This window comes from Aegilops tauschii, chromosome 1 (genome assembly GCF_002575655.3).
Source record: "Aegilops tauschii subsp. strangulata cultivar AL8/78 chromosome 1, Aet v6.0, whole genome shotgun sequence".
NCBI classification, from domain to species: Eukaryota; Viridiplantae; Streptophyta; class Magnoliopsida; order Poales; family Poaceae; genus Aegilops; species Aegilops tauschii.
Window position 1 is genome coordinate 64,777,749 of NC_053035.3, and position 12,233 is coordinate 64,789,981.

Genomic DNA, 12,233 nt, shown 5'->3' on the forward strand with positions numbered 1-12,233 from the left:
CGAGTCCCCTGCCAAGGACATGCTCTTTAATGAGTTTAGCACATCGCCCAAAGGCGAGTGCTGGAAGATGTCTGCGGCGCTGAATTCGAAAATCGATGCACGATCGAGTTCGGCGTCCGCGGGCTCACATGGTTTGGAACTTATAACCAGAGACGAGTCTGGGATTCCGGTGACACAGATATTGTGTGAGGTTAAGTCCATGTGCGGCTCCAACCCCGGGGAGTCTGTGGCCTCTGTGGTGGGGTCTAGCCTTCGGTCCTTGGATGCCAAAGTGTGTTCTGGATCTAAGGCCAGAGTGGTCATAGGAGCTATTTGCTGGATGCGGTCTAAAGACAGATTTAGGTCATGTTCGTCAAGGTGACCAGGAGCGGTCGCCGCGGTCTCGAATCCGGCGAAGATCAAATCTCCACGGATGTCCGCAACGTAATTCAAGCTCCCAAATCCGACCTGATGGCTAGGGGCGTAGCTATTGATCTGCTCCAGGTGGCCAAACAAGTTGGCCCGCAGTGCGAAGCCGCCGAACACGAAGATCTGTCCGGGGAGGAAGGTTTCTCCTTGGACAGCGTCATTGTTGACGATTGAAGGGGCCATCAAACCTTTTGGGGACGACACAGTGGAACTCTCAATGAAAGCACCAATGTCGGTGTCAAAACCTGTGGATCTCGGGTAGGGGGTCCTGAACTGTGCGTCTAAGGTCGATGGTTACAGGAGACAGGGGACACGATGTTTACCCTGGTTCGGGCCCTCTCTATGGAGGTAATACCCTACTTCCTGCTTGATTGATCTTGATGGATATGAGTATTACAAGAGTTGATCTACCACGAGATCATAATGGCTAAACCCTAGAAGTCTAGCCTGTATGACTATGGTAATGAGTATCTGTCTTTCCGGACTAAGTCCTCCGGTTTATATAGACACCGGGAGGATCTAGGGTTACACAAGGTCGGTTACAAAGAAAGGAATCTACATATCCGGTCGCCAATCTTGCCTTCCACGCCAAGGAGAGTCCCATCCAGACACGCGTGCCGTCTTCGGTCTTCATATCTTCACAGCCCATCAGTCCGGCCCATGGCTAACAGGCCGGACGCCCGAGGACCCCTTAGTCCAGGACTCCCTGAGAGCCCTTCCCCCTCTTCGGCGCCTTCGCCTCCAGATTCGTGGTGCCTGCATTGTTGTTGGAGTAAATGACCACGGGTAGCCTAACCGACCCCCTGGCTCTTTGAAAATTATCGGGCCGATCGAGCCTTCAAGCACCCAAAGCACAGGGCCGCCTTCCCCTGGCCAGCTGTCTCACAGGCCGACTACTGGAAGGCGACCCGGCCCTAAAAACCCTCCCGAAGAGAGTCGCAAGAAGGCCGACTCCAAGAAGCCGGCCACAAGAGGACCGACTCCCTGAAGCCGGCCACAAGAAGACCGGCTCCACGATGCCGGCCACAAGAGGGCCGGCTCCCGGCAAGCGGCCAAGAGTGCACCCTCAAGGACTGCAACCACATAACGGTGGTGAGACGGGGCGTGGCTACAGTAAAGCCTGCCACCCCCGAATCCCGGAGCACGCGTGGCCACAGTGCGCCGTACGGGTCGGCCATCCCCCGTCCGCCACGGCACTGTTGCCATGTTGACCATGACGCCACCCACGACAGTCTGTCAGTACGGCCCGCGGGCGGCGGGCCCCTTCAGCCAGAGAGATGCTCGAAGACGGCCAAGCCTCCCCCAGTCGGCCTGGGGTGTAGCCGGCTCCCAATAGCCGGCTACCTCCCTCCCTCGAAGTTTGTGCATCATTAAGGAGACAAGACGAGGTAAGGCTACAGTGAGAGCCCGCCAGGCGGCGGCACTGTAGCCGTGCTTACCTCGGCAAAGTCCTCGTCATCAGGGGCGAGGCTACAGTAACCAGCCGCCGGCAAGACCCCCAGGCGGTGGGGCCGGCCTGTCGGCCAAGAGGCCGGCAGCCGGCGGGACCCACCAGTCGGCGGGCCCCAGCGGCCGGCGGAGAAGCCGGCTAATACAGACACTGACGGCTAGGACCCGCGTCCAGCCAGATTACCATTGTACCCCTGGGAGGTAGGCCTATATAAACCCCCCGGGGCACCCATGCAAAGGGTTGATCTCTGAGAGTTTTAGACACCACATAGAGAGAAGAGGAGAGCTAGCCTTGCCCTTCTTCTTCCTCTAGCCAAACAGCTCAAGGAGCCACTTCTAGCCACTTGTGTTGATCTAGTGATCATGCGGAGACCCCGCAGAGCAGGACTAGGGGTGCTATCTCCACGGAGAGCCCCGAACCTGGGTAAGATTCGTCGGCGTGCATGTCTTCTCCTTATCCCGTTTCCAGGCACCGGCGATGTCTTACTAGCTCCCACAAAGATAAGCCACCCGTTGGCATATGTCGCACCTACCACCCGACATTTGGCGCCCACTGTGGGGCCAGGTGCACCGTCATCCGCAGACCTGTTCTGGACGGGAACCCTTTTCCTTCCCAGCGAGCATAGCCAGCCGGCACGCCCGATGGCGCTTGCCCCGACGCGCTGCAAGGCGTCGATGACGCCTGCGCGGCGAGCTGCCTCGCCTATCTTCTTGGCGAGTCTCGCATCTCCGATGAGCCTGCGTCCGACGCGGGCACAGACTGCCCCGAGAGCCGCCTCGACAGCCTCCTCGACCAGCTTCACGTCTCCAGCGAGCTTGCTGTGGACTTGGAGTCGGTTGGCTCCACCGGCCCGATGCTTGTCGACTCCGGCATGGCATTGCTTGACGCCTTCCCCACCAACGTGGTGATCATCGACGACCCTCTTCCTCGAGCCGACAGTGGCAGCAGCGCTGTCACTGAGGTGCTGGTCATCAGCCACGGCGCCACCTCAGGCGAGAACGCCCACGACGCCCTACAAGCGGCGCTACACGACTTGTCCGCCCCCATCCCGGCCGACGCCGACGCCGAGACACTGGAGGCACGCCGCCTCGCCCTCATCGCGGAGGGCCATAAGATAGCATCCATGAGACGCCTCACTGAGGCTCACCAACGCGAAGTCGACCGCGCCGCCTTTGGTACGCCGCCTCCTGGCGGGCCGAGCCGAGCCGGCATCGTCAAGAAGCGCGGCGCGGCCATCACCAGCATGCTGGGAGCAAACCGCCCAGTCTACGCCACACCACTCGAGAACTTGCGTGCCGCTCAGGCGGCCGTAGACGAGCTGAACGTGCTGGGGGCCGACGAGCTCCCCTACATGACTAGACACATCCAGCAGCTGATCGACACGGCCGCGGAGCGGCATGAAGCTAGCGCCCGCGCTGAAAGTCCTCCCCCACGCCGAGAGCACGGCGCGACATCCCGGACGCCGACTGCAGACGGCGCCCGCGCGAGAAAAGACAATGAGCCGGCTGCTAGCCGCAGTCGGACTCGGCTCACCATCGAGCGTGACACAGAAGGCCGCCCCCGAGCTGTGGAACGACGAGGCGATCCGCCTCCTCCCCCGCCTCGTGGGGATAGACATCCCACCCCGTCGCCTGTTACGCATCCGACTCTCGGCGGCCGGCTAGGCCACCGCGAAGGAGTCGGCGAGAATGACGCCCGCCACCGGATCGACCGCCTAGCGCGATCCCTGGCACTAGAAGAAGAAGATGATGTCGGCCCGCCTTGCTTTGGCCCCCACATCTGCGACGAACCCTTCCCCAAAGGGTTCTCACTCCCAAGAGACACGCCAAAATACAACGGCTCCGTGAAGCCGGAAGACTGGTTGATCGATTACTCCACCGCAGTCCGCATACACTACAAAAAAAAGACACTTCCGTGATGATACATGTTTGTCACAGTAGGTCATGTTTTCTGTCATGCATGTACATCCATGACAAATTTATGACAGAATCAAGATAGTCATACCTGTGCTGTCGTAGAAGTGTTCCATGACATTACCAAAATTATCATCACGGAAGTGTCCACTTCCATGACGATAAATCGCGCGTCACAGAAGTGCTTTCGTCAAGGGTGACCGACACATGGCATCCACCGTAACGGAACGCCGTTAAGCTACCGGGTCGGGTTTTGGATCCGATAACCCGTTAACAGCCCCGACCAATGGGGATTTTCCACGTGTAAAATCATCATTGGCTGGAGGAAACACGTGTCCGCTCATCGCCGGGACAAATGTCATCCACTCATTGGACAGAAGGCGCCTATGATACGTCGACACGTGGCACGTCCCAACAGAGGCCCATCCCTGTGAAAAGGCCGGCCCGTTTGACTTGGTCAAAAGGTGGCGGGCCGGCCCATGGAAAGCCTGTTAACGGCCTGTTCGCATATAGCCCATTTACAGCCCGCTAACCCAAGGCCCATTACGCCCTATTCGAATTAGGTCCAGTAGCGTCATCTGGGCCATCCAATATGATTCCAGCCCGTTTTCACTTCTGGCCCATGACGTCTTTCGGCCCATATGAGGCCCTATGTAACTCTTGGCCTATTAACGGCCCGTGGTGAAACTGCCCCGTAATGAACAGTGTATCACTTTACACCCATTAACAGCCCGTGGTGAAATTGGCCCGTAAAGAACAGTGTATCACTTTATACCCATTAATGGCCCGTTATTCCATTGGGCCGTTTCCAGCCCATGTTATCTTCCGGCCTTCTCAGAGCCCATTTATTCTTGGGCTATTTTCCAGCATTCGTTTACTTACGGCCCGTTACTGTCATTTTCTGCTTGTGGGCCAAATTCAGCCCGTGGTTACAGTCGGCCCGTTTGTGGTCCGTTAATACGTTGGGCCGTTTTCATAGCGTCATCAAATACAGCCTATTAACGATGGCCCGTTATGGTCGGCCCATGAACGGACGATTCCAACTCTAGCCCGTTTACGGCCAGAATGCGGTCTGTTTGGCTCATGTTTGGCCAATCGATCATACGGCCCGTATAAGGCCCATTGATGATACGACCCGTAGAAGGCCCATTATTTCTACGGCCCATAGAAGGCCCATTGTTTCTACGGCCCGAAGAAGGCCCACTGTTTCTACGGCCCGTAGAAGGACCACTGTTTCTACGGCCTGTAGAAGGCCCACTATTTCTACGGCCCGTAGGAGGCCCAATGTCACTACAGTAAATATTAGCCCTTGGTTATTGTGGCCTAGTTTTAAAAAATAGGTTATTGCAGCCACTAGCAAACCGCAGAAAAAGAACTGCACTGACTACAAGCAAACAAATAAACAAGACAACAAGGAAATAAATAAGCAAGCAACTTACACTAGGCTATCACAGCTATTACACATATTACATCCACTGGGCATCAAAGTTCGCCACCAGTGCAAATATAGGGAACACAGCAGCATATAAACGCCGCAGCAAAACAAGTCCAGAGCTGAAACCACTTCAGAAGAGCTCAAGAAACAATATCCTGGGTACCCATAATGCTGGCAAGATGCTTAGCAAGCTTATTAACTTTCTCTTGTTTGGCGCTTAAGTCCTCCAGCGCTTGCTGTTGCACCAGAAAGTATGCATCTGAATTCTGCAGGGACTTCCTCAGTCCTTCGGCTTCCTGTCGCATAACATCTGATCGATGTCTTTCAACTTGAAGTTGAGACTCAAGAAGCCGAACTGTTCAGGCAACGAGTTCGAAGAGCTGGTGCCAGCAGTGGTAGCCAGTAACTCGAACACTACATCAAGACAGGACTTTGGGGTTGTCTGAGTGTCTTCAATATAGTTTTTATCAGCTTTCTTGGAGACCAACAGGGATGTTTCACTATCTTGAACCTTATCTGCATTACTTCCTTTACCATTGCATAACAGGGTACTCTTCTCCAATATTTTATCCGCGTTCTAAAAGAGAAACAAACAAACACATCTCAGGTTTACAATGTAGTATATGAAACTCATTTTGGTAAACCAGTTCAGTAGTAAGGTGGACAGGATAACAACATGAAACAAACATATATCTATGTAGTATGGTCACTGTATGGTCTATATCATTCTAGTTTATGTTGCCAAATCAAGATAGATACAGTTCGAATCATATCTATTTAAGACAAAGCAGCATAGACAGAATATAAGTGTGGGAAACTACACAGCAATAACAACACTTGTAATGTGCATGGCATGAGAACATAACTGTTTATTCAATTGAAACTGAAATCAACATAGAGCAAGTTACAACAGCAAACAACCAAACAAGTTGAAGAAACAGGTTTAAAACATACCTGTGCGCCATTGGAGTTTCAATTGCATCCTTCAAATTTGAAATTAGTTGGTATCAGTAAATACAGTGATGCAAGAGCAAAGTAGTATGAACCATAGTGTAACACCCCGGTTGTAACTTTCCATATTTGTAACTCCAACTCTTGCCATTTTCGGCTATGTGTTATGATAATCCCTCCGTGGTCGGGTTTTGTTTGTCGTTTTGCATTTTGTTCATGTCATGCTTTTTATATCATGTCATCATGTGCATACATTTGCATACGTGTTCGTCTCAGGCATCCGGGCATTTTCCCCGTTGTCCGTTTTGCAATCCGGCGCTCCCACCTCCTCCGACGCACCCCTCTTGTTTATTTTCGTGAGCGGGTGTTGAACGCTCTCGGAATGGACCGAGGGTTGCCAAGTGGCCTTGGTATACCACCGGTAGACCACCGGTCAAGTTTCGTTCCATTTGGAGGTCGTTTGGTACTCCAACGGTTAACCGGGTAACCGCAGATGCCTTCTGTGTGTTGCAGCAAAAACCCACCTCAAAACCAGCCCAAAACCCCTCTAAGTCACTTCCATGCTCTAGGTCGTTCGATCACGATCGCGTGGGAGAAAACCGCACCTCATTTGGACTCTCCTAGCTCCCTCTAGCTATATATTTGCATCCCCTCCCGAAAACATTCGTAGTCCAACCCTAGCCCCGCTCCCTCTCCACCGCCAGACGCGTCCGGTCCGCGCCGGACAAATCCCCGCCGCCGCCCACGCCCAATCGGGACACGCCACGTGGCGCCCGCCGCCGCCCGTACGCCGTGGCCCGGGAAGCCCGTCTCCGGCCCCCGCGGGCCCGCGCGACCTCGCCCGCAGCCGAGCCGCCACCTCCCGCCCGCCGCCTCACCTTCCCCCGCGCCGCCGCCGCCTCCCGCCCGCCGCCTCGCCTTCCCCCGCGCCGCCGCCGCCCCGCCTTCCCCCGCGCCCGCCCACGCCTCAGCGCGCCGGCCGCCGCGCCGCCGCCCGCCGGCGACCGCGCCTCCCTCCGCCCGGCCTCCTCGTCGCCCTCTCCCTCCGGCCGCCATCCTCTCCCTCCTCCCCGTCCGGCAGGAGCTCCGGCGAACTCGGCCCCGATCGGATCTGGAGCAGCACCGAAGGTTGACCCCGAGATTCCCCGAAATTTTCTTAAGTCTGAGATTTTTCTACATTATGTTGCATACTTCCTCATATGATAACTCACTGCATATAGCTCCGTTTCGCTCGTGTAATATATCAAAATGTTCTTCTCGTGATGCTCTACATTTGTTTCCATTGCACCATGTTCATTAGAGTCCATCTTGATGCCCAAATCTCTGGTGCAACAGTGCTAGTTGCTGTTATCTGTTGTTACTTAGCAGAACTTGGAGATTTGTTATTTTTATTGCAATTAATCTGTGCATCTTATGGGCATGAGCTCTATATGTGTTTTGTTGTATGCCATGCCATCTTTCCAGTAGTGTATGCCATGTATTTTTGTCATCTCTGTGGTGACTAGCACAAGCATGCAAACTAGGACCCGTAATGTTTCTGATTTCAGGGACTTAGTAAATTTACCAAGTCTTTGTCTGCTGTTATTTTATTGCTATGTATCCATGTGGCTACAGAGAGATCCATACTTATTTTGGAGATTTTCAGTAAGGATGTTTTGTATATATTATTGTAATTGATCCATTCCTGCCCTTGTTTGCAATTATGGAGTGTCATAGCATGACTGAATCTTGCTCTACTTTTGCTATAAAATATTTCTGGCAGATTGTTTACGTGTTATTCAATTTTGCCAACCTTGTTGTAGTTGATCCATACATGCTATGCTTTTGTTCTTGCCATGGATAGCTTCATAAACATGCCATCTTGCTGTAGGTATGCTTGTTTTGTCATGCATTGCTTTGTGGTGAGTGCATCAAACTCACCAAGATGCCTTCATATTATTGTTTCTGCCATGCTCTGTTTTCTGCTAAGTCTGAAACCTGTTAACGAAACTTGCTATGTTTAAATGGTTGCCATAATATCTTCTGGTCCTTTTTGGCTTATGGTCAGTAAGGGACTTTTGTCATATGCATTTAGTAGAATACTGCCATGCCTTGTTTTGCCATGTTAAGTTCCTGTAGCATGTCGATTGCAGGCTCTGAACATTGCTACCTGATGCTGTTTTAGACATGTCCAGTACTTTCACCAAGTCTTTGAACCTGTTATCTTTTGCACTTTTGCCATGCTTGTTTGAGCTTGTTATGTTGTGATCTAGCCGTAGCTCAGTGTTCATATTTTGTCAAGCATCTCCTGTAGATTACAGTCATATGCTATGTTGCTATGTTGGGGTGCTGTAGCATTGTTACTTGTTGCATTCTAAATGCTATCATGCTATTAATCGCAGATTCGTGTCATTCTTGTTTTGCTTGCCATTTGCAAACCGTGCATCCGTTTCCGGTGATCTTTATATCGATTTCGACCGAAATCATCTCATCTTTCCAGTGGCATGCTTGGTTTTCCAAGTTACTGCCTTGTTCATTGTTTTCCTTCCGGAGCACGCATATGCATCGCATATCATATCTTGCATATCATTCATGTTTTGCATCATGGTGTTTGTGCATTTCCCGTGATTGATTGTGGTTCCATTGCTTGTGTTCTTGTCTTGGATAGAGCCGGGAGACAAGTTCGTGAACGAGGAACCTGTTGAGTACGCTTACGAGGATCATGCTTTCGACAACTCTGAGAACCTTGCAGGCAAGATGACCACCCCTCGAAATCACTTCTATCTTTGCTTTGCTAGTTGTTCGTTCTTTGCCATGCCGCGCTACCTACCACTTGCTATATCATGTCTCCCATATTGCCATGTCAGCCTATAACCATCCTTTCCTAGCAAACCGTTGTTTGGCTAAGTTACCGCTTTTGCTCAGCCCTTCTTATAGCGTTGCTAGTTGCAGGTGAAGTTGAAGTTGGTTCCATGTTGGAACATGGATATGTTGGGATATCACAATATATCTTATTTAATTAATGCATCTATATATTGGGTAAAGGGTGGAAGGCTCGGCCTTATGCCTGGTGTTTTGTTCCACTCTTGCCGTCCTGGTTTCTGTCATACCGGTATTATGTTCCTTGAGTTTGCGTTCCTTACGCGGTTGGGTGATTTATGGGACCCCCTTGACAGTTCGCCTTGAATAAAACTCCTCCAGCAAGGCCCAACCTTGGTTTTACCATTTGCCACGTAAGCCTTTTTCCCCCGGGTTTTCGCGAGCCCGAGGGTCATCTTTATTTTAACCCCCGGGCCAGTGTTCCTCTGAGTGCTGGTCCAAACTAGAGCACCGTGCGGGACCGTCCCTTGGCAACTTGGGTTATGTTGGTACCTGTACGCTTCGCTTATCCGGTGTGCCCTAAGAACGAGATATGTGCAGCTCCTATCGGGATTTGTCGGCACAATCGGGCGGCTTTGCTGGTCTTGTTTTACCATTGTCGAAATGTCTTGTAAACCGGGATTCCGAGACTGATCGGGTCTTTCCGGGAGAAGGTTTATCCTTCGTTGACCGTGAGAGCTTATGATGGGTTAAATTGGGACACCCCTGCAGGGTATTATCTTTCGAAAGCCGTGCCCGCGGTTATGAGGCAGATGGGAATTTGTTAATGCCCGGTTGTAGAGAACTTGTCACTTGACTTAATTAAAATACATCAGTCGTGTGTGTAGCCATGATGGTCTCTTCTCGGCGGAGTCCGGGAATTGAACACGGTTTGAGTTATGAATGACGTAAGTAGGAGTTCAGGATCACTTCTTGGTCATTACTAGTTGACGACCGTTCCGTTACTTCTCTTCTCGCTCTCTTTTGCGTATGTTAGCCACCATTATGCTTAGTACCTGCTGCAGCTCCACCTCATTACACCATCCTTTCCTATAAGCTTAAATAGTCTTGATCTCGCGGGTGTGAGATTGCTGAGTCCTCGTGACTCACAGATTCTACCAACACAGTTGCAGGTGCCGACGATGCCAGTGCAGATGATGGGATCGACCTCAAGTGGGAGTTCGATGAGGAACGTGGTCGATACTATGTGTCTTTTCCTGATGATCAGTAGTGGAGCCCAGTTGGGACGATCGGGGATCTAGCATTTGGGGTTATCTTATTTTCATTTGGATCTTGACCGTAGTCGGTCTATGTGTGGATTTTGGATGACGTATGAATTATATTTATGTATTGTGTGAAGTGGCGATTGTAAGCCAACTCTTTATCCCATTCTTGTTCATTACATGGGATTGTGTGAAGATGACCCTTCTTGCGACAAAACCACAATGTGGTTATGCCTCTAAGTCGTGCCTCGACACGTGGGAGATATAGCCGCATCGTGGGCGTTACACATAGCTACGGAACCTGACCTAAGAACAATTCTTCTTCTGCTTTACGCGTTGACTTCGGGTTCGGAGTGGTGGTCCTCGTGATTTGGGCACTGCAGTTGCCTTACTAACTTCTCGTGTTTGGGTGCTCTGTGGTGGAGACGGTGTTGTGTCAACGGGAATTGGGTTTCTATCTGCTGGGGTTGGGGTTAGAAGGGGTGTAGCTGGTTCTCTGTCCAACTGGGTAGGGGTACAATCTGCATGAGTGTGGGTTATGTGTGGTGGGGCTGGTTCTTTGGCAAGTACAACCGTGGTTCTATCTGCATCGACAGGTAGCACGATATTTTCTGAAGACCGTGTTTTTACTCCCACAGATACTGCTATCACTCTCTCCAATTGAAATCGCTGATAAACAAGAAAAGTAATTGAATGTACAGACATTGTAAGATAGACAGGTGCAATGGATAGTAGGGAAGAAAACAGGGCATGAAATAATTCACATTTATGTTGCCTAAGCAAACAGAATAGCAGGACATAATTTCACATATATGATGGCTAATTAAACAGGATAGCATGACACAATTTCACATGTATGATGGCTAACTAAACAGGATAGAATGACATACTTCAAAATATGATGACTATGTAAACAGGATGACATGATATAACTATACGACGTGTCTATTAAAGTGGTTGGCATGCCATAAATCACAAACATGCCGTCGATGGAAACATGATGGCATGATATAATTCACGGATAGAATGACATAATTTAAAATATGATGACTATGTAAACAGGATGAGATGATATAACTATATTATGTCTTTACAAAATGGGTTGGCATGCCATAATTCAGATACATGTTGTCTATGTAAACATCATGGCATGACATAATTCAAATAGATGATTTATATAATAAGGAAGTGAGCAGAGGGCAATCGCATATATGATGTGTCAACTAAGGAGATGGCATTCAATATTGTGTATATGATGTAAAAACTAAGCATTGAAATACAACATATGCATTATATGAGTAATATAACCCTGTCAAGTTTGAGCATACACCTCAGGGGGATAATAGGACTGGTCATCTGCCTCTGAGTCCTCCTCTGAAGAGCTATCTGTAACCAGCAAGATATCTGCTTCAGCAGGTAGCATTGTCTTCTCTGAAGACGTTGTTTTCACTCCAGATTTCTCCATCACCAATTCAAATGGCTCATGCACAGGAAGAGCAGTTGAATATACAAACATTGTCGACAAAAGCAATGAGAAATACAAAAAAAGGACGGCATGATATAATTCACATATATGACGCTTGCCTAAACAGCATGGCATTGCATAGTTCACATACATAATGCCTTGCAACAAGATAACATTGCATAATTCACATATATAATGTCTTGCAACAAGATGGCATTGCATAATTCACATATATGGTAATTAGACACTAAACAGGTGGCATTCACACAAAGCATGTCTAAACTAAGAAAATGACATAGCAATGCAAGATACCATACGCACGATATGAGCAACATAACCCTGCCAAGTTAGGGCATGCACCTCGGGGGGGGGGGATATGACTGGTCATCTGTCTCTGAATCCTCCTCTGAGGAGCTATCGGTAACCAGCAAGACATGCGCTTCGTCAGATAGCATTGTCTGCTCTGAAGATCTTGTTTCCACTCCAGATTTTTCCATGACCGTGCCGAATGGCTGATGCACAGGAAGAGTAATTGAATGTACTAAAATTC